Here is a 27,649-nt window from a genome sequence, read left to right on the forward strand (position 1 = left end):
ATACAGAGGTGGACGATTTTTTCTCCGAGAAACTTGGGTCTTTCATCCCTCGAAATATTCAAACTAGCCCTGTGAACGCATATCTACAGGCATAGGATAGTGTTGGATAAGGAGGGCAATGGAAACCACCTTGTTCTATAATAATTTCCTAGTAGAGTAGCATTGCTACTCCATCAATCATCATTGGGTTGAGTGGGAACACCACACACACACACACATACACATAATCTCATTGTTGAGATTTAAATATTTAAAATGTGCCTTTCTGTAATTGATATTTAGGATAACTTGTGGTTACGGCAGCTGTTTATGGTTTGCAACAAACAGTCACAGAGCAGATTTGTATGAAAATAGTTATTGACATACTTGAGTATAATATTAAGTATATCACTTTTTTTTTTTCCTCAGCATCTTTATATTTGTCTTTATATTTGAGTTACTGTTCTTATTGTAAATGGATGAGAATTCCAGAACTCTGGTGAAGAATGAGAGATTGAGAGATATTATTTAAAAATAACAAATTTTTAGCTATACCTTAATCTTCCCAATTTATTCTTAAGGTTCTGTTACATTATTTAGTTCTTAGCCAGAGTATTTAATGTACTTTAATGTAATTTTATGGTTTTCAATTCTTTAGGTGTTTAGCGTTTAGCTCTGTGGTCTAGTATTTTTGCTAACCAATTTGTATTCTATATTGGCTTAAACCACGAAGAAACATGCTGATATGTCATACTAAAGAGAGTATTGTCTGATTAAGCCCCCTCTCCCATTCCACTGTTATTTGTATTTCATCAGAAAATTTCACTGTTCACCAGAAAAGCAGGTGAACAATGAAAGCCTTTTATTGGCATAACCTCAAACTCAACAAAGTTGAAAATAGGCACCGTCAGCATTAGGACAAGCAGTGGAAACAAGTTGGGACCACAGTGGAATTAAGAAATACCATGCTGACATAATTTGTGATGTTGAAGCAAAGAAGACTAAAATAGGTCAGAATCTTCTAAATAAGTTGTCATCAGGCAATAATCAAGGAAAGAAAAAGTAAAGCTTACTGTTTTATTTAAAATAATAAACTTCTCGAATGGCAGACAGTTTGATGCAGAATGTGAACAAATTTCAAATTGAAAAATTGAACAGAGATAAGTATGATCCATGAGTGATTCTAATAAGAAAGAATAGATGAGTTTTTGAAGCATTTGAAAGAGCAGCTGACCTACCAAAAAAAAAAAAATTTGGTTGTGATATGAACATCAGAGTAGAAAATGAATACCAGACACGAAAAAATCTTTTGAGAAAATTTACAGAAAAGAGCAGTATATGCTAATATTATGTACTTGCTGAATATCTGTTTGGGACATATGTTCTGAACTAGATGACTAGTTCAGAACATAGTGATGAACTAGTCATCACTTCTGCCATAGTTCCACCATAAACTTGTGCAGAAATTCATACACAGAGAAGATGGGAAAAAAATAAGAAAAGTGTTATGGACTATACTCTTGTGATAATGCAATCTTCATGCTGGTGCAGGAGAGTATACAGTGGATTTGAAGTGCTCACCACTTAATATACACTTGAATATCATATTAAAAATAAAAATATGTACAAACGTTTTCAAAGTTGAACAGTTTTTAAAGGAGAATTGTAGACTCAAATATACGAATAGTGATGAGTTCAAAATCAAGAACCAAACCTTGTAGGCACAGTAACAAAATTTGAAGAAAATATTGATTAATTTAGTCAAGGAGAGAGACTTGCTGAAGTTGTCTACAAAGAGTAAAAGGGGAACAACCTCAAGAATTTAAAGAGACCATAATAAAAAAAGAAATCATATTAAAACTTCCCAGAAAATATTTCATCTCATGTCTTAAGAATAGAGAGAGAAAAATGTAAGAAAATAAAGTTATGGGTACAAATAACTAAACAAATGTCATGAGAAAACTGTTAAGAATACAGAAGCTAAACATAGGAAGGGGGGGGCACAATATTCTAGAGGGTTTGAAAAATGGAAGGAGTATTGCACAAGGAATCAGATGGTATAAAAACTGAAGTTACGAACTAAAGAAATGCCAAAATATTTAGCTGTGAAAGTTTTACAGTCTATATCACATAATTTAGAAGGTTGAATTCCTGATGATTGTAATAAAGGAGATAAAAAGTGACAGAACAGCAGTAGAAAATACTCATAAGGAAGTCAATCAAGAGGTGCATATCCATATATCAGGAAAAAGCCATCAGAAACCTGAAATGTGTAAAGGCAGCTGGTATAGATAATATTAAACCAGAAATGCTGAAATACGAAGGTATGAAGGTCTTAAATCATACACCATATAATTTAGAAGTTGGATTTCTGATGATTAAAATAAAGCTCTCATAGTTAATTAATATAAAAAAAAAAAAAGAAATAATATAATGTGAGAATTGCAGAGGAATACCTGCTGCTGATCTAGGTAAGATTTATGCATGCATATTGGAGAAGAGGCAAAGAAAAATTGTAAAAAAAAATATTAGGGGTGTGAACAAGCTGGATTAAGGCTAAGATTGAGTTGTTAGGGTTTGATTTTTGCTTTAAAACATATAGTTGAGAAATCACAAGATTATAACAAGGATCTGTATTTATACAAGTTTTTAATGGCACTTGGGGCATAATAAAGTTTATTAGGCATATGTATTATGTGTGTCAAATGATCTGTATTTAAGTTTTATAGATGTGAAAGAGTTGTTAAAAATGCTGCAGTTATATGGAGTTAACTGGACATGGTGCAGATCAATACTTAGCCAATATTTAAGTTGTGAGTTAGGATTTAGGAGGAAGGTAGTTCTGGAATATGGTTTGATGTAATATCAGGTGTAAGAAAAGAGTGCACAGCACATTCATCATCATCTATACAGATCACATTATAAAGGAAGTGGCATTCAGTCTGATATCAGTATTGGAGATATTCAAGTTATATGTTTACTTTATATAGATAATGCTGTAGTCTTAATTAAATCCAGTGTAAGGCTTTGGAATTCCTGAATAACTGCTATGACAGATTTGCCATAAAAGTCAGCAATAAAAATACAAAAATAGGCAGTAACATGAAAACATTACTGCATTTTATAATAGGCAAGAAATGATATTCTTGTGTTTTACACAAGAATATGTGACAAATCTGGCACAGCAGTTATCCTTTATCCAGGCATAAGTGAATAAAATTTGTGCATGAAGTACCTTCACAACTAGTGTACTTATATATAGAGGCTGTTGATATTACATAATTGCCTCTTTATCCTATAATGCAAAGCACCCTTTCTTTTGGATGTGTATTTTGCAATATGGGTACAGAGACAATTGATGTAAAGTCTATGTCATTTGCCTCAATAAAGGTTGATCTTTATTGAAGTGAAAAAGTCAATTGGTGTTCTTCATAGGCCTGGAGTATAGGAATGCAGAAGAGCTTGATACTAGTAGGTAAAAGAAATAATGGATATTATGAGGGATAGAAAAGGCCTCAGTTTCTTTTATGTCATATAGCCAAAGGCTATCTTTTTCCTTTATCACCAGCAGTCGAACAACCAAAAGACCAATCAGAACCAAAACCAGACACAACAGGTATTCAGCTTGTTAGTTCATTTCTAAGTTAAGTCTTGAATTGGCTTCCACTACCTGGAATTGCTCTCGGTCATCCATGCAGTTGTCCATAAAACCACAATGAGTTAAGAAGATGAAACAGTGTGAGCAACTCTCATAATAAGATTAGATAGAATTTTATCTCTCCATGATGAATATTCCATAATGTGAATAGTCTGCGCTACCTCACCAGAAATTTGGTATCTCCTAGAATATTCTCCTTGAATAATGGAATTTCCATAATACTATGTTATGTCTTATTCCTGGTTTTCAGTGCCATGTTGTTTTTCTAACTTTTCAATTATAAATATTGCAATTCTTTTCCCCACTGTTTTTTTTTTTTTTTTTCTTGTAATACCCCTGCTATGAGGGTTTTTAAGGAGGAAAAAAAATCTTTTTTCTGTGAGTAATAGTCTATTCTAAATATGCAGAGAGAAAGAGCAGCTGTAGAATGTTTGTTTTGCTGTTTCAGGTTTGTTACAGATATCATAGATTGGATTTTCAGTGTTCAAGTGCTACCTTCATTTGATGGCATTTACTGGAAGTGACTACTCATTACTAGTCACCTTTTATTATTAGTACCCATCTGTGGAAATTTGGTGGCAGTCAGGTAGCAGTCTGTATTAAGCACCGAATGCTGTAGTATTTAGGAACTGTCTGATCTTAGGCTATTTTAATCATTTATTCCAAAGTGGGAGAAGAAAAACTGGGGAACTGTACATGTATGATTAATCTTTAATATTTTATGTATTTTTGAGATTGTATTGCTTATATAGCAGAATTTTAATACTGGAAGACTGAAGTCTTCCTGCACTATGGGTACAAAGATAATCGATGTAAAGTCCACATTAGTCACCGCAGTAAAGGTGAGGAAAGTACTGTATTTTTATCCTTTCTTTTAGGCTTACAAGGTGATCCGAATGCATTTTTGAAAATTATGGAGACAACTACCGTGTTTGAATAAAAACTTTAGTTTAATATAACTAAAATCTACATTCGACGTTTCGACCTTTATGTCAAGGTCATCTTCCGGAGCATACAACTATACACAGGAAACAAGCTATACTACAATCAAACTGGTTTGTTAAAGACACTGACCACCCGCTACAACAATTGTTGGCCTGACCTCTGGTGAAAAAAAATAAAATAAAATACAATAAAATAAAATAAGAATAAAAAATTATACATCAACGCTAGAGTCCTATTATTAGTGTTGTCTACTATATACAAATATTAACATTCCAGTCAGTTGGTATGGAATGGTTTCTAATACTAGCTAAGGATTGGCTAGAGTCCTGACTTATGCTGGATCTTTCATATTAGGTAGGCTGAATGTCTGCCATCCAGATCCTTGGAATTTTCATGCCCTCTTTGTTGTTGATATTTGGGTGGTTTATCAGGATTTCGCAGGATTCCTTAAATTTCCTTTCGTACCAGGTTTTTGTGCGGTGTAAGGAGTAGGTGTTTTTCCAGTTGATTTGGTGTAAGGTGTTGAGTGCGTGGTCTGAGAGGCCTGCTTCACCATAATGGTTATATTTAATGTGTCTAATGTGTTCTTTCTTGCGTATAGGGATTGTCCATCCTGTTTCACCAGTGTACGGTAAGTTACAGGTGCAGCAGATGCAATAGACTCCAGAATGTGCTAATGGGAGGAGAGGATCCTTAGAGGAGTTGAATATGGTTTTAAGTTTAGTGGGTGGTTTAAAGGTGGCATTGAGGTTATAATGTTGTAGGATTCTGTTGATTTTTTCTGATAACCTTTTAATGTATGGGATGGCTATGGTTTTACTGTAATCTAGATTCGTTTTTGTTGTAGTTTTATAGAGTATTTTATTAACAGTATTTTTGTTATAGCCATTATTTATGATTGTGTCACTAATGATTTTTAGTTCTTGTTTCAGGGCTTGCTGGTTAGAGCAAATAGTTGTGGCTCTGTTTTTAAGGGTATTAATGACTCTGTATTTTTGTGATGGATGGTGGTATGAATTAGCATGTATGTATTGGCCAGTGTGTGTCGGTTTTCGGTAGACCGTGAAGGATAGACTGCCTGAAGGAAGACGTATGACTTGTGTGTCTAGGAACGGGAGCGAATTTTGGTTTTTGATTTCGATGGTAAATTGTATGCATTCGTGTTGTTTGTTCAGGTGGCTGAGGAATGTGTTTAGCGTTTGTTGCCCGTGCGGCCAGGTCGCGAACACGTCGTCAACGTATCTAAGCCAGACTGTCGGTCTTAGCATGGTGGAATCAAGAGCCCTTTTGCTCAAAGGTCTCCATGTAGAAGTTAGCGATTGGGGCAGGATAGTGGTGAGCCCATGGCTGTACCTTCTTTTTTTGTAGGTAGAATTTGTTTTGCCACACGAAGTAACCGGACTTTAGTACGTGGGCAAAGAGGGCTGTAATGTCAGGCGGAAATTTGTTCTGTAGTAGGAGAATTGTGTCATTGATGGGGACATTAGTGAAAAGGGCAGAAACGTTGAAACTGACTAATAATCGTTTTTGTCGAGTGTTATGTTTTTAATTTTGTTTATAAAGTGTTGTGTGTTTTTTATGTAGGAGGGGGAATGACCTACCAACTCCTTGAGTGTTGCCGCTAATTTCTTGGCTAGGTGGTAATTGGGACTGTCTATTCCTTCCACGATTGGTCGAAGGGGCACATTTTGTTTGTGTATTTTCGGAACCCCATATATTCTGGGGGGGGCAGGCATAGTGGGGTTTGAGTTTTTTAACTCAAACTCCACTTTATAACCTTATAACTTTATAACCCAACAAAAAGGATAAAGGATAAAACAGAAAAACTACTCAAGTCCATCACTTCTTGGCCACCGGTTAAAAAACTCAAACCCCACTATGCCCGCCCCCCCAGAATATAATACTGGCTACAAGTTTTTTTTCATATTATCAACAACATACTCAAAGCAAGAATGAGATGATCACAAGCACACAGTATAGAGCTCCTGGCTAAGCAGCAGAATTTAATCTGAATTCTGCTATGTGATCTACTTCTACTTAACATGAAAAGACATCCAATGGTGGTGGTGGATATGTCTCAAACATCTGCCATTGTCTGGCATCCGTTTTAGTTTCCTCCAGCACAAGGGTAGGTAAAAAGCTGTTATTCATCAAGAAAGAAGCCAATGTTAATATATACTGTTTGGAAAGAAGTCAATGGACCACCCCATGAGCAAGGTGTATTATGCCATGTAACGAATAATGTGTTTGTTTGTAGCCAGTATAAATTGAAGGAATATGATTCTCCCAAGTCAGTGCATCCGTTTCCAGGTTTGAAAGAGGCACTGTGATAGGATGCCACATTGCATCTCTATTTGTTTGGATATTGACAAATTGAATCATCCCAAGTCAGTGATCAGTGATACCATACTGAGATGGAAGCACAGGCAGTCAACTGAAGGTGCTACTCACAGAGTGTATGGAGTTTCAGACATTGATTGGAACATCAATCTGCACAAAGGCATTCAAGAACAGAGGCTCACAATATGGGTTCCATGGTAGGACTGCAATATGCACATCTCACATAACCTGAACCAACATGGCTGATGTCCAGTGAACTTCTCTTACCAGAGTATGTATCCCCAACTATGAAATTCAGAGGTGGCAGTGTAATGGAAGGTTCTGTTTTTCATGGTTTGGCCTTGAACCTTTGTTTATGGTGCCACAAAGAATGAACTTCATGAGGTATCTGAACATTCTGGACAATGCAATGCTTCCAACTTTGTTGCATTTCTACAGAACTGAATATGGTCACTTTCAGCAAGACAATCCACCACCTCATAAGGCTGCTGCTTTAACTGCATCTTTTGTGGACAAACGTCACTACACTTGGGCCTCCACAGAGCCGTGATCTCAACCCTACTGAACATCTGTGGGATAAATGGGAACATCAGGTGAGGTCAAGGGACCTATGCCACAACAGTGCAGACCTCAATACATGCCTACAGAAAGAATGGTCCAAAATTCCCATTGATTATTATCATATTTTTGTAGAAAGTATGTTCCATAGGATTACTGCAGTCATTGCAGCAAAAGTACGTCCTACATCTCATTAAGATCAGATTTGGTCAAAATTCAAAATGAAGTCAAGAAGAGCTGTCCCCTTAGACCTTTGTCCTTTTGTTCTGGAACCTTTGTGTGCAGGAAGTTGACAACTGGTACGCAATGTGAGGGATAATAATTTCATTAACCATGAAGGAAAATAAAGTATTAGAATATGCAGATGTAATAGGCCCTTATTATTATTATTATTATTATTATTATTATTATTATTATTATTATTATTTCAGGCTACTCCAGGGAGTCCTTAGCCTCATCGAGGGAGACCCTAAACATCATGTCCACACAACTATTCGACATTCTCACAGTATCTATCATACCTTGCCTTGAACTCGCTCACTGTCATAGCACCCACAACAGACTGGCAGCTTATTCCACTCATTTACCACTCTAAAAGTAAAGAACCCAGCTCTAACACCCCTGCCAACCACACTCTTGCCAGCTTCCATAGGTGTCCCCTAGTTCTCCCACCACCAGTCCTGATCTCAAAAATATCCTCTGAATTAATCCTGTAGAATCCTTTTAGCAATTTGAATGTCTCAATCATATCTCCCCTTTTCTACCTATCAACTAGTTTCTGCAACCCACAAATCATCAACCTGTTCTCATATGGTTCATTCCATAGACCTGCTATCATCTTAGATCTTAGTCACTCTCCTCTGGATCCTCTTCCCCCCCCCATCAAGAAGGAACCGAGGTGACCAAATCTGGGCACAGTAGTCGAGATGAGGTCTTATCAGGGCTTGGTACAGAGGAACAATAACTTGCTTGTCTCTGCTCTTCAAGGTATTTTTCAACAACCAAGTGAGTTGATGAGCTGATTTAGCTACTTTTGCAATGTGCCCCCTAAACTTCATCTCCCTATCCACCAACACTCCCAAGTCCCTGGCCTCATCAATCTCGTGGAGTACAGTTCCACCAATGTGGTATACTGCTGCTAATCCTTTCACCCCAAAATGCATAACCTTACATTTTGTCACATTACATTGACATCCATTCTCCTTAGCCCAGAACTCCAATCTAAGTCATCCTGCAAGACTTTGCCATCTTCTGCATTCACTATCGCCCTACCCAATTTTGCATCATCAGCGAACAAATGAACTGTTCCACTTAGATCAACACTTAATTTTTAATACTTAGATTCCACTTAGTTCCACAAAATTATACATCAACGCTAGAGTCCTATTATTAATGTTGTCTACTATATACATATATTAACATCATTCCAGTCAGTTGGTATGGAATGGTTTCTAATACTAGCTAAGGATTGGCTAGAGTCCTGACTTATGCTGGATCTTTCCTATTAGGTAGGCTGAATGTGTGCCATCCAGATCCATTAATGAATCATTATTCCCCTTTGGGGAATAATGATTCATTAAACTTTTTTTTTTTTTTTTTGGTATTTTGGAAAACTTCAAGTCAATGGGCCAACTGCCAACAATAATACTGACAAGATGAACTAAGTTTTTGAAATATAGGATCTATTAAGCATTCCATTGGACTAATCCCTACGAGAGAACCTCATACCATACTTCAAATTTCCTTTTCCAACTGTCTAATAATACTAGTTTGTGATCTTATACATACACATCAAAACATTAGAAGATTTGAAATTCAAATACCTTCCTTTTCTTTTAAAGTCACAGTACTTAAAGATATATTTTTACCTGCTCAGCTGTACATTATTATTACAATATAAAGGTAAAAAATAAATAAATAAATATAAAAATAGAGTATGCATTTTTGAAAATTATGGAGACAACTACCACATTTGAATAAAAACTTTAGTTTAATAACTAAAATCTACATTCGACGTTTCGTCCTTTATGCCAAGGTCATCTTCTGGAGCATACAACTATACACAGGAAACAAGCTATACTACAATCAAACTGGTTTGTTAAAGACACTGACCACCCACTACAACAATTGTTGGCCTGACCTCTGGTGAAAAAAATAAAATAAAATACAATAAAATAAGAATAAAAAATTATACATAAACGCTAGAGTCCTATTATTAGTGTTGTCTACTATATACATATATTAACATCATTCCAGTCAGTTGCAATGGCAGATGTTTGAGACATATCCACCACCACCATTGGATGTCTTTTCATGTTAAGTAGAAGTAGATCACATAGCAGAATTCAGATTAAATTCTGCTGCTTAGCCAGGAGCTCTATACTGTGTGCTTGTGATCATCTCATTCTTGCTTTGAGTATGTTGTTGATAATATGAAAAAAATCTTGTAGCCAGTATTAGATAGAGAATATGCCTCCAGTTGTTAAGGTAGGATCTCTGTTATGTTTTGGAATGAGGACATTATGGCTGGTTACAGAGTGACTAAGTATGTAAACTGTAGAGAGAAAGGAATTAGAATATAACTAGAATAGGAATAATAAAGTTCCAGGCCGTGTGGTAAAGTTGCATCTCTAGATTATCTGGTCCTGGTGATTTCTTTATCTAGTATTCCTTACATACTATAGTAGCTTTAGTTGCTCTGTTGTAGCTTATCTACTATTGTAGCTTATCTTTATCTAGTATTCCTTACATACTATAGTAGCTTTAGTTGGACCTGTTGAGTCCATCTTCAGTATGAAAATGATAGGAATTAATGTTTCTAACATTTCAAACAGATGTTCATAGTTTTTCTGGAAGGAGCTGTGATGCCTTGTGTTCTTCATCTACATAGATTTGGTTGAGTCCTTTCTTTGCAGAATTTAGTGAGGAAGTCAGCTAAAGGCATAGCTGTTAAGTGTGTCATTGCATTCTTATTTTAAAATTCTTTTCTTCCACTTGTTGTTTCTGCCTTTCCAGTTCTATCTCTGTGTTAATGTTTCTGATGATGATGATGCCACTGCATTCTGTACAATTGAATTGGTTTGCTTTGAACCATCTATCTTTTTACAGGTCTATTAACTTTTTCCTTTGAAGGAAAGCATGTTCTTTCCTCATTCAGTCATGTTCTGTTTCACTATGGAGTTTGACCATGTATCCTTGTCCCTGGTAATATTATTCCACTTAGAGAGTTGTAAATTTGCTTGAAGAGATCAGTGGGAAATGTGGAAGTTTTCTTGGGCTTGAACTGATATCTACTTGTTCCATGCAGTGGAATTTAAGTAGGATTGGATTATGATCTGACATGTTGATATCATGTTTTGGATCTCAATTGTTTTGTTTATAAGGGAAGAGAAGATAAATTTGATCAAGCTGGGAACCACTACGTCGATTCATATAAGTGTAAGCCTGAAGATTAGGGTTACAAATTAAGAATCCCTATCACAGCCCTCTTAGGCATTCTCAAGTTAAAGTTCCTATAAAACAGGAACAATTAGCTACCTATTAAGAAGTTTATATATTTATATCTGCAGAGGTATGTCTCTAGGAGAAATAACAGTATACTATTATTGTTTGGGAGGTTTGTTCTACTTACAATATAATTATCGTATTGAACCTTAAAATCCTTAACACTCCCTGTTAACAATATGTTCTAATGTGTTCCATTCACTCTCCCAGTTTTCCATGTAAAAAAATCTACTCCTAATACCGTCTAAAGGCCACATTCTTACGTGACTTGTTGGGATAGTTTCTGGAAGTTTGACTGGGCTGTGGAATCTTATCCTTATACCCTGAACAAGGCAAACATAAGAGAGAGACACTCCTATCTCAGTATCTCCCATAATGCAAAAGACATCTCCTTGTGGAGATGTGTCCTAACCAAGAGATCCTAACCAAGTGAAAAATAAACTTTCAACATCTTTCTCTAAATCCAGAGTAATTTATTAAAAAAAGGGTGGCACACCATTTGGCAACTTCCATAGGTAGAGATGACCTGTTAATGCTTCTGCCTGGTATCTCCACTTGGGCCTGGCTCCCACTGAAGAGACCTCAATAAAGGTTGAAACTAGTCTGGGTTGTGGCCCTTCCCTTAATGCATAACATTAAACATATCTGCAAGGAGACGTGTTTTGCATTATAGGAGATACTGAGACAGGAGTGTTGGTAGCTTGCTCCACCTTTGCAACGAGTTGTCCTGGTGTTGTACCACCTTACCCCAGTCCTGAAGATACTTTCAGGCACAAACTTTGTTTGCTCACACTTGGATAAAGGATTAAACTAAACTTATTAGAGTAAATTATAGTTAACAAGGAAATTCTTATTTTTAATCCTTTTTGCCAAGTAAGTAAACAAAGTTTGTGTGTCATCATTATCATCATCATCACATTCCTGACATGTACCCTCAATGGGTGTACAGGATATGATAGTACTAAATGAAAAATTTATATCATTACTAACTTCCTATCTACAATTTTCCTCCAAATCAGTCTGTTACTTGTCAAGACTCCAATATTATCATTATCAGATCTTATATTTCTATCGTCTAAGGCACATTGTACTGTATCAATCCACCTATATTTTGGTCTTCCTCTGGGTTGTTTTCCTGCCAACTTGGCAGAAAACACTTGGTTTGCTAATCTTTCCTCGCCCATTCTGTTTAAGTGACCATACCACCTGAAATTAGCTCTGCTAACGCGTTCCTGGATGTTGACAATGTCAAGTTGTTTCCTAATATCCTCGTTTTTAATATGATATTGCAATTGATGCCATCTGTTCATGCCTCTAATCTTTCTCAGGAGTCTCATATCTGCGGTCTCTAGTCTTTGGTCAAGTGTTTTACTTCTCACCCGGCTCTCAGATCCATAAGTTAAAGCTGGTTTGAACACTGTCTTGTATACAGCTAATTTAGTGTTCCAACTAATTTCTCTTATTCCATATGAATTTATTCAACTGACTTCCAACCATACCAGCTTTGTTGATTCTGTTGTCTATTTCCATATTTAATTTACCATCTTCAGTAAAAATCATGCCTAAGTAGCCGAAATGTCTTACTTGTTCCACAGGTTCCCCATTCACAACACATTTGACATTTTCAACAATTCTACCTATTTTCATTATCTTTGTCTTTTTAATGCTGACCTTTATACCATATCTGTTACAACAGTTATTCAATTTAGTCAGGAACTCTTGCAAACTTGTAGCGGATTTATTTAGAAATATGACATTGTCTGCATAAAGCAAAGAGCTGACATTAACATCTCCAATTCTGATATGTTTAATATCACTTTCCTTCATAATATGATCCATATAGATAATGAATAACAGAGGGGATAATGTACATCCTTGTCTCATACCAGATTTAACATTAAATCATCTTCCTGTACTTTCTTCAATTTTAACTGCTGACTTAAAACTTCAATAAAGACTAAGTATTGCTTGATATAATGTGCCATCCACACCATATAACTGTAGCGTATTGAATAGCTTCTCTCTTAGCACCTTGTCATATGCCTTTTCCAGATCGACAAAACTTAAATACAGATCTTTGTTATATTCCCATGCTTTCTCAACTATTTGTCGTAAAGTGAAGATCTGATTCTGACAGCCTCTATTTGGCCTGAATCCAGCTTGTTCTTCACCAAGCTTTTCTTTCACAATTCTTCTCAACTGTTTCTCAAGTATGCTTGCATAGATCTTGTCAGGAACACTAAGTAGGGAAATACCTGTGTAATTCTCACATGCAGTTTTATTTCCCTTTTTATATATGGGTACTATTAGAACTCTACTCCAATCATAGGGAATTCGTCCCTCTCTCCAGAATTTCTGAACTATGCAGTGCAGCCACTGTAAGACTTTTATACCACCATATTTTAGCATTTCTGGTCGAATATCATCTACTCCTGCTGCCTTTGATGGCTTTTTCTACTTCAAGTATGGATATGTATTCCTGACTGTATGCCTGATGAGTGTTTTTTACCACTGTGCTATCACTGCTTGTTTCATTTAGCGATTTTTCGAAGTAATTACTCCATACTTCAAGGATATCTTTTTCTCCTGTTTTCATGTAACCTTTATCATCTCAAATTCCTTTTACAGCACTCTTTCCTTCATTTCTAACCCTCTTCAACAACCTCCAGAATATCTTACCACTTCTTGATATTTATTTTCTATGTTCTTGCCAAAGTCCTCCCATGACTTTTGTTTAGCTATTTTTACACAGTGTTTAGCTTTCTTACATTTGTCTCTGTATTCTCTAAGTGCAAAAGCTGACTTATTTGCCAGGAACTTTTAATATGCTTTCTTCTTTTCCATCACTGCCTCTTTAACTTCCTGTGTCCACCATGGAGTTCTGATTTTTCTATCCTTGCAGACAACCTCACCACATGCCTCTCTGGCTGAATCAATCAAGGTTTTCTTCAAGGCTTGCCACTGAATCTCCACAGGTTGGTTCCTGTTCTCAATCTGTTTCATTTTTTTTTTTTTTTCAATAATCTCTAAGTATTTTAGTCTACAGTTCACATCTGAGAGCTGCTCAACTTTTATTCACTTTAAAACTTTCTTACACGTTATTCTTTTCAATATGAAATTCAATTTTATCCTGCCCAAGACTAAATATTGATCACTTCCAATTTCAAATCCTCTGTACACTCTGGCGTCCTGCACCAGGGAGAAAACATCACTATCAACAATAACAATGAGACTTTTCTTATTCCTTGCCTCTTCCTTTCCATGTGAATTTGTGCAAATTTTTATGTTGGAACATGGTGTTAGTGATAACCAGTCCATGTCCTGAGCAGAAATCCAACAGGTATTATTATTGGCTTTGCTCTTTTCTCCAAATTTTCTCAAAATATTTTTGTATGTCTGACAATCATTTCCTACGCTAATATTTAGATCCCCAACAAGGAGCAGCTTTTCCTTTTTCATTGTGTCAGTTGCTTTTTCTAAAGCATCAAAAAATTCCTCCGCTTCTAACTTAGTAGAACCTTCTGTGGGACCATAAGCACAAATAAGTCTCATTGTCCAATTCCCCATTCTGATATTTGCCCACATCACTCTACTTGAGACTGCCTGCCATTCAAGAAGATTAGCCTTGTATTTTGTGTTGAATACTATGGCTACTCCTTCTTTTCCTTGATTGTCATTTCCTGAATATAACATTTTGTATTTATTGTTTAGAAAGATCTCACCAGTTTTTGTCTTTTTTGTTTCAGTCACCCCTATTATATCGATCTGGTACTTATCTAATTCCTCAGCTAGCTTCATTTCTTTGCTATTCAGGCTTCTTATGTTGATAGTACCGATCTTTAACTCTAGTGATGTTGAGTTGGGGTGTGCTTTCGTGAAAGCTCTTTACAATGCTTATATATAGAAGATGTTAACTTCACATTTTGACTAGTCATGAAGATATTTTATGTGCAAAATTTATTTGCTTGTGATCGAGCTAAAGGATTAAAACGAACGTAATTTCTAGTCTATTATAAAATGCAGATTTTCTTCACGTTTGTCACAGCAGTTATTCAATTTAAAGACTTGTACTAGATTTATTGAGGAGCAGCATGTCATCTATGTAAAATGAAGAGCTGAGTTGAATATCTACATTGCTGATATCTGGTTTAACGCCACTTTCCATCATATGGATCATGAATAAGTGTGCACACTCGCCTTACACCTGATCTTACCTTACACAATATTCCTGAGCTACCACCTTCCTAAATCATGATTCATAATATAGACTAATATAGATATAGACTAAGTATTGTTTTGTATAATGTCTAGTTTACCATATATAACAACAACATTTCCAACAGCTCTTTGGCATCTATTCCCATTTCTCAACCCGTTGAAAAATTTTTTACATGTTTTCTTTTCCATATGAGATTTATTTTTATTATGCTCAAAACTAAATGATGATTACATCCTGTTTCAACAGTATGTACTGTTGTATCTTGAATCAGTGTGATGATATCATTAACAACAATAATAGTCAATAAAGCTTTTCTTATTTCTTGTGTGTTTTATTTATGCTAATTTTTGCACATCTTTATGAAACATTGTGTTAATAATGACAAATTCTTGTCCTGAACAGAAATCCAATTTATTGTAATTATTAGCTTTGCTCTTTTCTCCAGATTTTCTCAAACATTTTTGTGCATTTGATGTTCATTTCTTTCTTTGCTGTTCACATCTCGAACAAACTAGCTTTTTTTTTTCTTTATGTAAGTTGATTTCTGTAATGACTTGGAAATTACTTCCACTTTCCTTCATAGAACCTTTTGTGGGAGAGAGTTGACTTTATTATATTTATCATCATCATCATTAGACCTCCATGGAGTTTAGAGATTCATTGTGGGTGGTCCTGCTCCCTCTCAGATACACACAGCTTATCATACCTTGACTTAAATGCATTTCTTAAATGATCTAAACCTTGAGATCATAAATAACAAGCAAAATACATATCTGTCAAAAACAATGGGTACAGAATCAGCATTAGACATCACAACAGCAGATTATGAAACTGCAAATCTTACCCAGTGGAAAATACTAAAGAATGCCATCAGTGATCATAGACCTATTATCACAATCATTAATTTGCAGTTAGACCAAAAACCACAGACAAAAACAAGAGATCTTGGAACTTCAGAAAAGCAAATTGACCTAAATACACCCAACTATTAGAAACATATTGCACTGTCAAACCCACTAGTAAAGAACTTGATCAGCAACTACTAGAATTAACTAACAACATTCAGAGAGCAGCAAAAAATTCAATTCCAAGAGGACTCAAAAAAACAATTGAGTTTCATTTTGGAAAGATCATAATATTATTGCTCTCTTCACCAAAAGAGATATTATCAACAAATAGTTAAAACAAAATAATATAGAAGAAAACAGAAAGAAGTTAATAGAATTAACTCAAAAAATTGAAGATGAAATTTCAAACTGCAAATAAAAAAAGTGGGAAGAATTCTGCAATAGACTAGATCCAAGAAAAGACTCACAACACTGGAATATCATCAGATTATTAAATAATGCAACACTTGTGGATACTGATCGCTCTTCAAACACAGTATCCTCAGGAATTAATACAGCAGAAACAAACAGATGGCAAATATACTAGCCAAACATTACTCTGAAGTAAGCAAACTGCAATACAAGAAAGAAGACAAAAGATGCCAGAAAATTGCAAAACCTCTACTAATACAATCCAGAACCTATCCTTCTGAAGTCATCTTTACTCAGGACCTCACAATGATAGAATTAGAAACAGCAATTAGTCAAATTGACCCTGACAGATCACCTGGAATTGATCTTATCTTTGGACATATGGTAGAAATAGCCAAAAACTGCCTTCTGAAGATATTTAACACTTCCTGGAATAAATGTAAACTGGAAAACATCAGTCATTGTTCCCTTACTAAAACATAACAAAAATTCTGGTGACCGTAAAAACTACAGACCAATAGCTTTGCCTAGTTCTCTCTGTAAACTAAACAAAAGAATAATACATACTAGACTTATGAATTGGTTCTTAGAAAGTAACAAGATCAATTTCTACCAAATTCATACAGGTCTCAACACAGTACAGAAGATAAATTATTTTATTTTTGCCAATCAATCGTAGGTGGCTTTCAACAAAAACCACCAAAGAAGACAACAGCAGTCTTCTTGGATCTTGCAGCTGCCTTCGATTTCGTTTGGAGATAATAGTTAATAAAAATTGCAAATGTATTGGAATAAGGGGTAACACATTAATTTGGATTTCAGATTTCATGAAAGGAAGAAAAATGAAAGTAAAAGTTAACCCCCCCCCCCAATGGCCACGATGTCTATCGACGTTCAGCTAAATCTTGATACGAAGCTCTAACACCCATTGAATAACATGGATAAGAAGTGCAATTTGGTGTCACTATTTCATCCACATCGGCCGGTGGGGAGGTTAATGGAATTTATTCCAGCATGCATCGAATTTGGGCTGGAGTCCCACAAGGTTCTGTTTTAAGCCCATTCCTATGTCTCATCTATATGAACAGTATTAATCCTCATAATAAATAACATAAAAATAGCATGCTCAGATAATACGGCAATCTGGCACACAAGCGGTAATCCTCAACAATCTGAAAAAGTCCTAAATAATTCAATAAAAGATGGGGAAAGGAACTTAAATTAAAGATAAACCTGGAAAAAACAAAACTGAGCATCTTCTCCACCGATAGAAAAAAGAGACACAATTACATCCCCTAAATCAAAATATATAATACCAAATAGGAAAAACAGTCCCCAGAATACTTAGGCCTAACCCTAGATACTGAACTGAGATTTACAACGCATATTACAAATATATATCTAATAAAGCTCTTAAAAAGCTTATTATCATCAAAGGACACTCAAAACTACGTATACTGCACTTATACGACTTAAGATGGAATATGCCTCATTAATCTGGGCTCCAGCTTCTGCAAGGGTGGTCTAAAAAGTTCATGGCCTAACAATGAAAAAACGAATTTATAATTTCAAAATTATTTTTATTTTTCAACATAATCTTCATTAAGACTAATACATTTATTCCAGCAATGCTCCAGCCCCATTATCCCATCCCTGTAGTGGTTCTCAGTAAGATCTGCAAAGTGCCCTTGTACAGCTGCAACAACCTCTTGATTCGAAGAAAAATGCTAACCAGCGAGGAAGAATTTTAGTTTTGGGAAGAGATAGAAGTCAGAGAGAGCCAAATCTGGGGAATAGGATGGATGTTTCAACAATTCTTAGTGCAGATACCTTAATTTTCCCATTGCCAAAACACTTTTGTGGGCAGGTGCATTGTCCTGATGAAAGATTATTTTTCTTCTGCAAACCGGTCTTTTCTCATGAATTTTTTTTATCTAGTCTGTTTAAAAGATTGGAATAATATCCCCCTGTTTATTGTTTTACCCTTTTCAAGGCAATTAATAAACAAAATGCCTTTAGCATCCCAAAACACAGATGTCATGACCTATCCTGCTGATGGAACTGAGTTTGTTTTCTTTGGCACTGAACAAACAGCTTCTGTCCACTGTTTTGACTGCTTTGAATTCAAGTCTCATCCATAGTAATAAATCAATGCACAAAATCAGTTTTATTCTTGTTAAAATGCTTCAAGCACTGTTCAGAGATTTTCGTGCAAGTGCGTTTTTGATCTGCTGTGAGCAAGCGTGGCACCCATCTTGTGCAAAGCTTTTTCATATGCAATTCTTCATGCAAAATATATTCTTCATGTTCTTTTGAAATGCCTATAGTTTCAACAATTTCACTCATTTTGACTCGCCAGTCGTCCAATACCATATCGTGCACTTGATCAATGAATTTTGGTGTTGTTACACTTTTTGGACGTCCTTTACGTGGATCATCTTCAAGGCTGGTACGGCCACATTTAAACTCGGCAACCCATTTCTTAATTGTCAAAAACGAAGGAGAAGAATGCCCATAAACTTTTATGAACTTTGAATGAATTTTTTTTGGTGTTAAACCTTCTTTTACAAAGAATTTTATAACCACATGATATTCAATTTTATCCATTTCAGTGGATACAGACAACACTTTTGCTTCAGACAGCTGTATTAAACAAACTACTTGTTAGAATGACTTGCAATTTCACATAGATGCTTATGACAGATGTACCAATTTAGAAAAAAAAAAAAAAAATCTTGCCAATAGTGTTGCCATTTATGGTCGAGGCCGAGAACTTTTCAGACCACACTCATACTAGCTCAGAAGAAAAACTTGACAGACTACAATCAAGAGCAACAAAAATTATTATAGGTGAAGTCTCATCCACAAATAATTTAAAAGCTCAACGAGAGTGTGGACTTCACATATTAGAAGACAAGAAAACTCTCCACAGTTAAATTCACTAACAGAATTAGGAGCCAACAACAGGATCATATCTCACTCAGGACTTTCAATGCCTTGACAGGAAAATCTAGACTAAAGAGATCATCTACTTTACAATATGATCACAAAATAGAAAACAGATTGACTTAGAGCACCTGTCCATTGAAATAAGTAAAGAGCCATTCTTTTCCACTATACTACCAAAAACACAATGATTAACTTAAATCTCCTAGAACCCTATTCAAAAAAGGATTCATGGCATGAAAATTAAAAAAAAAAAAGGACGTGACACTATACATCACTTAAATAATCTAAACCATGTTATTTATAATTTTTAAAAAGGGCAATAAGGAAGAAATTAAAAACTACAGACCTATAAACCTACTTCCCACCATATATAAAGTCTTCACAAAAATTATAAATAATAGAATAAAATCTGAACTAGAGGGAATGCAATCCTGTTTACAAGCTGGATTTAGAAAGAATTACAATACTTTGGACCATATTCACACATTAAGACAGTTCATTGAAAAATCAATTGAATGCAATAAACCCTTATGTCTGGCCTATATAGAGTATGAAAAAGCATTGGATTCAGTTAAAACATCTGCAACACTAAAAGCTCTTGAAACCCAGGGAACTGAGAAACCATCTATTGAAACACTAAAACATATTTACAATAATGCAACTTCTGTAATTAAATTATATAAAAACAGTGAAAAGTTTCCAATACAAAAAAAGGCATCTGGCAAGGCGACACCACATGTACCAAATTATTTACAGCTGCACTAGAGGAAGTCTTTAGAAGCCTTGATTGGGAAACAAAAGGAATAAACATAAATGGAGAAAGGCTGCATCATCTGAAATTTGCAGATGATATTATTCTAATAGCAGATAATCTTGAAGATCTGGAAGAAAGGCTAAATCAGCTAAATGAAGCCTCCAAAGTAATTGGATTAAATATAAATAGAGAAAAAAAAAATAATGATGAATAAATGCATAAGCCATAGAACTGTCAAAGTTGAAAACCATGAAATAGAACAAGTTACTTCATATGTATATTTGGGCCAATTGTTATCCTTTGAGGATTGCCAAAGAAAAGAGATTGAACAAAGAATTCACCTTGGATGGATGGCTTATGGGAAAATGAGAGACTTATGGGAAAAGCTGAGAACAACACAACATCGCATGGAGAGAAGTATGCTAAAAATTACATTAAGAGATAGGAAGACAAATACCTGGATAACATCTCAAACAGGTGTTATGGATATTGTAAAATACATTACACAGGCTAAGTGGAGATGGGCTGGCCATATTGCCAGATGCAGTGACGGGAGATGGACTAGAAAAACAACAGTGGAGACCAATGGATGGAGCAAGACAAAGAGGAAGATCGAGAAGAAGGTGGAGGGATGAACTGGAACCTCATGGGGGAGACCTTTGTCCAGCAGTGAACAGAACCAAAAGGGTTGAAGAAGAAGAAGATGTCATTGCCTATACTGTTGGATCATCTGATGAAGCATTCAACCAAGGAGGATAAGAGTTTTTCTAACTCTACCTGGAGGTGAGGAAACACAAATCAAAACCACAGCTGGCAAAATAGCTTCAAACTTCACTTGTGAATTAACAGCGATACAAAGAGCTCTCAAGTTCTATCTCTCTAATCCAGTAATAAACATTACTGGATATCTATTCATATCCAGATATGGACAAGAATAGATATGTCTATTCTTGTCCATATCTGGATGTCTATATGTATGTCTATCCATATCTGATTCTTGTCCATCTACAGTGACTCAAAATCTGCGCTCGAGGCATTAAAAAATGGATAAACAAAACTTGCACTGGAAATTAATGAACAATTAACAACTTTAAATTCGAAAAATAAGAACTGTACACTGCAATAGATACCAGCCCATGTAAATATTGAAGGCAATGAGAGAGCAGACAGACTAGCTAAAGAAGCAAGATACTTGCCTCAAAAATTACATCCACTATCGCTAACTGATGCTAACTCTGTTGCCAAAATAAGATTGGTAAAACAATGTTGCCTAACTCTGTTGTCCAGCAATTGCTGCCGCTCTACAAAAAATTGACAATAACCCTATAGAAAAGCTCTACTCCATCAAAGTTCAACAAATTACCAAAGCAGTTCTATAGGCCCATGGTCATATCTAGAAGCTCTTCAATGGACTTGACAACAACAACAACAACTTAAATGCATTTACTCTTTCTCTGCACTCACCACACTTTTAGACAATGCAATCCAATCACCAACCCACCAGTCTCCTCTCAAAATATGTATTTCTTCCTTGCTCACACCCTTCTTATACAGCTTCCAGGGATGGCCTCTTGTTTTTGCCCTGTCTCCAGCCATTCAGTGAAAAATCTCATCAACATTAATCTGGTAATTACCCCTTACTAACTTATGTCTTGATCATGTTTCCCCTCCTGCTTCTGTTCACTAAGCTCTGCAGTTTGCATTTGCTCAATTTGTGCTCCTATTCAGCATTCCAGAGACTTGAAACTGTCTTAGTCAATTGTCTCTGAACCCTCTCCAACAACTCATCATCCTTTTTAAAACTAGACAATGAAATCTGTGCACATTAATCCATATCCAATCTGATCAAAGCCTTGGACAGTGGAATCATAATATTCTTTCTTCTACTTGGCGGTGTCCTCCACATTATTGCCATAATCCACGGTGCAGTCCTCACAGTTTTAGCAAAATGTCAGTGAAATTTCAGTTCCCTATTCACCATCATCTCCAGGTCTTTTATCACCTCAACCTTCTCTAAGATATCCCTACCAATCTTAGACTCTGCATCCCATCTTTGTTTACTAAATTTTAAAACCGTAATTACAACATTATCATAATTATTTTGTTATTAATTCATCAGTATCATGATGCCTGTCAAGGATTTAAGGCTAAAGTGGTTTGTTTCGGCCTTAGAATTCATCATTGAATCTCTTAAGAGGACATTCTGGTTTTCTTTTTCCTAATGGTTTGTAATTTAAGACTTGTTTTGGTAATCTTTCTGTTTTCATTCTTTCAACATGTTCCATCCATTTATGTTTATTTTTTTAATTTTTTCTATTACTGATTCCTGGTTTAATTCTTTCATAATTTCTTTATTTCTTTTGGGATTGAATAGAGTATACTTTGCAGTTTTTTTCATAAACTTCATTTCATTTGTTATTAATCTTTGTTTGTCTTTTTGTTTTATTGTCCAGATTTCACTTCCATATAATAGGATTGGTAGGACTAACGTACTGTATACTATTAGTCTGGTTTTTTTTTTAAATAACGAAACCTGTAGTGCGTTCATAATTAGAAGAAACACGTATTATTTAATTGTAAATATTTCAGAAACGCGTCTCGGAACATCAAGACCACATTCGTCTTCTTAAACTGCAGAAATCTGGTCTCTCTCAACACGGAATTGAAAATCCAAACCATAGGATCCATTGGGAAAAGGCTAAACTTTTACATAGATCTATATTTAAACATGAATGTTTATACAAAGAAAGTTCTGAAGCCCTACTACACAGACCAAACCTAAACCGCAACGATGTTCTTACTATTCCTAAAGTATGGGAAATTATCATACAAAACTGTGTTAAATAATTAACGTTTTTTTTTTTTTTTTTTTTTTTGTACTACTTTAGCACGTTATGCACGTTTTCATGAGATTCTATTGTAATCATGCGCCCTAACTGTCTGTTATTCCTAATTTTTGTTTAAATACTGTACTGATGATGTCCTAAGATACTTAGGATGAAATATTTACAATTAAATAATTTTCACTGTGGTTTATACGTGTGTTTCTTCTAATTAGTCTGTTTTGTTTTTGAACTAGGTTAGGTTTAAATACAGAGTTAATTACACTTTGTCCGTGCAGTTAGCCTAGTGGCTTTGCACTTCGCAACCATATGCCTGGGGAAGGAGTGTCCTAGGTTCGATTCCCGTCCACGACGTGAGGAGCTTAAGGATCTTCCTCAGCCATAGCCAAGTTAGCCGGTCTTGGGCGTGGCAGCAGGGTTTTTTCCGCCAATTTATCTGGGGTTTTTCATCCCACAAGCAGGCAAACCAGCCCCGTGAACACACAGGTTACAGTCATAAATACTTACAGCAAGGAAGGCAAACGGGAAACCACCTTGCTCATAATCATCTCTCCCTAGAATGGTAGCATATAGCTACCCTCCCGCGGCCGTATGGCAGATGGGAACCAGAAGAATTACACTTTATTTAATCTGTATATGAAGATTTAGGATGTTCATAAATTATTTTCAGAATTTGTAATTATTATTTGGTCATCAGCAAAAAGGAGTGTTTAAGTTTACAGTAGGAGAAAGTTTAATACTTTGATGGAAATTTTTTATTCCATTTTATTATTATTTCATTCAGATAAATATTAAAAAGAGTTGTTGAAAGGGGACATCCCTGTCTGACTGCTTGGTTTATCTCTCTCGTACATGATAGTTCATAATTTAATCTTATTTGTATTTGATTATTTTCATATATACTTATGATCGCTTTTAGGATATTATTTGGGATTTGTCTCTGAACCAATTAATATGTTAAATAAAATGCTTGTTTTAACTTTCTCCAATGCTTTTTCAAAGTAAATAACTGTAATATGTGTTTCTAAATCGTATTCTCTTCTTTTCTTTTCTCTATTATTAATTTTAGGCAAAAGGCCGGGTCTGTACATGATCGTCCTTTTCTAAATCCATTCTGTACTTCTAAAATAAAGTTTTCGAAATATTTTATTAGTTTGTTATTTAAAATTATGCTATATATTTTGTAACAGGAATTTAGAATACTTATGCCTGTATTATTTTTAGGAGTCATCTCTACTACCTTTTTTAAAGATAGGATCACAATTGGTTTTTTCCATTCTATTGGTGGGCTAATTGTTGAACAGATTTTATTTAAAAATAATAGCAATCTTTCTTTGAACCTTATTCTGCATATTTAAAATGCAAAGCCCATCCTCTCCAGGTGATGTTCCATTTCTTGTTTCTTTCAGGCTGATTTCTAATACTTCTTTAGTTATTTCCTTTTCATTTTTATTAAATGTTGGAAGTTTATTTTGCACTTGGTTAGACTATAATAAATTTAGTTTTATCCTTTATCCAAGTGTAAGCAAACAAAGTTTGCACCTGAAAAACTTCAGGACTGAGGTAAGGTGGTACACCCCTTGGCAACTCGACTTCCACTTCCATTACACAAGGAGTGATTAGAACTTGATCCACCTTACCTCAGTCCTGAAGATATTTTCAGGCACAAACTTTGTTTGCTTATACTTTGATAAAGGATTAAACTAAATTTATTATTTTTATTAAATGTTTGCCAGTTATCTTTTTTAAAAGCGCTGTCTGTCCACAATTCTGTATAGAAATTTAAAAATTCTTCTAATTTCAGTTCATTCTTGTATAGTTGTAAATTTCTTAAATAATTTAATAGTCATAATTTTAATTCAGTGTTTAATTTTACGTTTTTTTTAGCATCTGTACTTAAATGTTTCAAAATCTTATGTACATTGAGTCTTATTTTATATAAATCATGTTCTAAATTAGAAACAAATTTGTTCCATGATTCTCTGTCTTTTTCTGACTTCTCTTTTAGCTATGGCTCTTATTCTTTTATATTCTGTTTCATCTTCTAATCTTTTACTGCTTAACCATTTATAATATGCTTCTTTTTTTTTCATTTTGATTATTTCTTTGATTGTATCATCCCATATCTTTTTTTTTTTTTATTGAATTTTTTGATCTTTCCCAAGCTTTCATTTGCTGCTGTATTTGATATAATTTTTATAGCCATTCTATTTCTATTTCTTCATTTCGTTTCATTTTATCTAAATATTGGTTAATTCTTTGTTCATATAGCCATTGTATATTTGTGGCATTTAATAATCTAGTTTTATAAACAAATGTTTTAAATTTTCTTTCTGTTCTTGTTATTTGTAGCTATTTAGGTGGTAATCTTAATTTTATTTTAACGAGGAAGTGGTCGTTACTTATTTCATATCCTCTGTGAACTCTAACATCTAAAGAGAACTTTGATGTCCTTTTCATTTAGGATAAAGTAATCTAATATTGATTTCCATCCTCTTGCTGCCCAAGTATATTTGTGCATGTCTGTTTATAGAAAAATTCATTATTTTAAGGTTATAAACTACAAAGTCAATCAATTTTTTACAATTCCTGTTTAGAGTTTGTTCTCCATATATTTCTATATTATTATTAATGTTTGTGTTTCCAATTCTTGCATTTAAGTCTCCTGGTAATAGTACATAATCATTTTTATTTCTTTTATTATATATGTATTGTACACTGTAGAATTCAATTGATTATAGAATTCAATATTTTCATCTTCTCTTCCTTCTTCTGGTGCATATAAACCAATTATTGTTAAATAACCTCTGTCTAATTTTATTCTAGCTTCTATTATTCCTGCTATTTGAAATTTTTTTTCATTTAATATTTGATCTAATTCTATTTCTTTATATTCTTTGTTATTAAATATTTCATTCAAAATTTAAAACTTCAATAATTTCTTGAGAAGTTTGTGGCATGGTATTAACATTAACTAGCTACATTAACAGAGAGAAGTGAATAGTTTCTTGCATCAATAGAGTTATAAAAATACTCAGTTATAACTTTGAAAAGAAGAATTTGCTAACTGTACTTTTATTTATTTATTTATTTATTTTTAAGTCTAGTTTATTTTACTAACCATGCACCATATTTATTGTTGCCTAGGAGAAATCTAGATGATTTATGTTGGTCTTACAGGAAGATTTAGGATGTTGAGTTTTCAGGATTATTTCACTACTTTATTGAGACATTCTCTTATTCATCCATTTAAACAAGAATGTTTACAAATAATATTATTATTTATAAATGTTCTTGTTACTTTTTTAAACCTGTATTTAAAAAAAAAAATGTTTAAGTTCAGATCAGGATCAGAAAATTCAAGTCAGGATTCTTTCATCTTTTTTTTTTTTTTTTTTTTTTTCAGGACTAAGTTGTTATGAAAAAATGTTTATTGACTCAACTGAAATTTCACTACTCTGGATGTTTGTTAATTTCCCAAATAAAATACTGACTCATGTCTTCATCCAAGAGTGTGATTACTTTGTTTTCATCCTTCTTGTGCTGTTTTTCTTTATGAAGTATTTTAATGAAGAGTTTGCTGAGTCCCTTAAAATCTATCGAATGCTTGAGTAACATTCATATAGTGCTGTTTGTTTGTATGTTTGTCTACAGCCAGGTCATGTTAGACATATTTTTAACACTCGTAATCCGAAGATAAAATTTATAGTTAAAAGAAATGTATTAGATGCAGTATATATCAGATTCTCAAACAGCTCTCTCTCTCTCTGTGTACAGAAATCCTATAACAGATGAATACTGAAAAGAATTATGAAATTGGAGGAAAACTTGAATCAAAAATTTTATTTACAGAAATTTTACCGGAGTATCATAGGCATTGTCATGAGATGGCATTTAAACATTAACAGACAATTGTAAAGAGCACCACCTTAGTAGCTAATGTAAGATAACTATAAAAGGTCAATAATTTCATAACTTATTTAAAATATATATATATTTAGACAAAATAATGTTAGTTCTTTTTAAATCAGATAATTTTTCCTATCTCCTACAAAGGGGATAGACATAGACCAAGCTGTTCTGTGAGGAACTTTTGAAATATATTTTCTCATAGAATGGCTTTATAAAGAAACGAGAGTGAAACTTGATTATAATCTCCTATCTTAAACAGATCCGATGGTCTACATCTATTCCTTTTGTAGGTGATAGTACTTTTTAAAATCAGCTAATCTTTCCTAGCTTTATTTTGTCTAAATATATATATATATATATATTTAGAAGGTTTGCCTGTGACACAAACCATGCATTGACTGCTTCTTTGACCTCATCGTCATCTTGAAACCGCCGGCCACAAGGAAAGATTTCAGATGTTTGAACAGGTGAAAGTTGTTTGGCACGAGGTCAGGACTATATGGGGGATGATGGATTGTTCTCAGCCAAAGGTGGCGAGAAGTTGTGTTATGCTTGCCATGTGTGGGCGTGTGTTAGGCGTTAATCCAAATCGTCAGTCACTAAAGATGGTCGCCCGTTCTCTTCATCATCGTGCGCACCTGTTCTTCCTTCATTAAAAAAGTCTTGCCCATCTTTGTACTGTTAAATCACTCATTGCTTGTTCTCCATAAACCTCAATAACTTGCCGAT

At 34.5% G+C, this 27,649-nt stretch overlaps 1 protein-coding gene across 1 annotated transcript in view; it reads left to right on the forward strand.

Moving 5' to 3' along the window:
• l(2)k05819 (transmembrane protein 94-like protein l(2)k05819) overlaps window positions 1-27,649 on the forward strand; it is a 740,582-nt gene that overhangs the window by 76,894 nt on the left and 636,039 nt on the right. The window lies entirely within an intron of this gene.

This window comes from Typopeltis vanoorti, chromosome 9 (assembly GCF_054136105.1).
Source record: "Typopeltis vanoorti isolate ZY-2024b chromosome 9, IOZ_Tvanoo_1.0, whole genome shotgun sequence".
NCBI classification, from domain to species: Eukaryota; Metazoa; Arthropoda; class Arachnida; order Uropygi; family Thelyphonidae; genus Typopeltis; species Typopeltis vanoorti.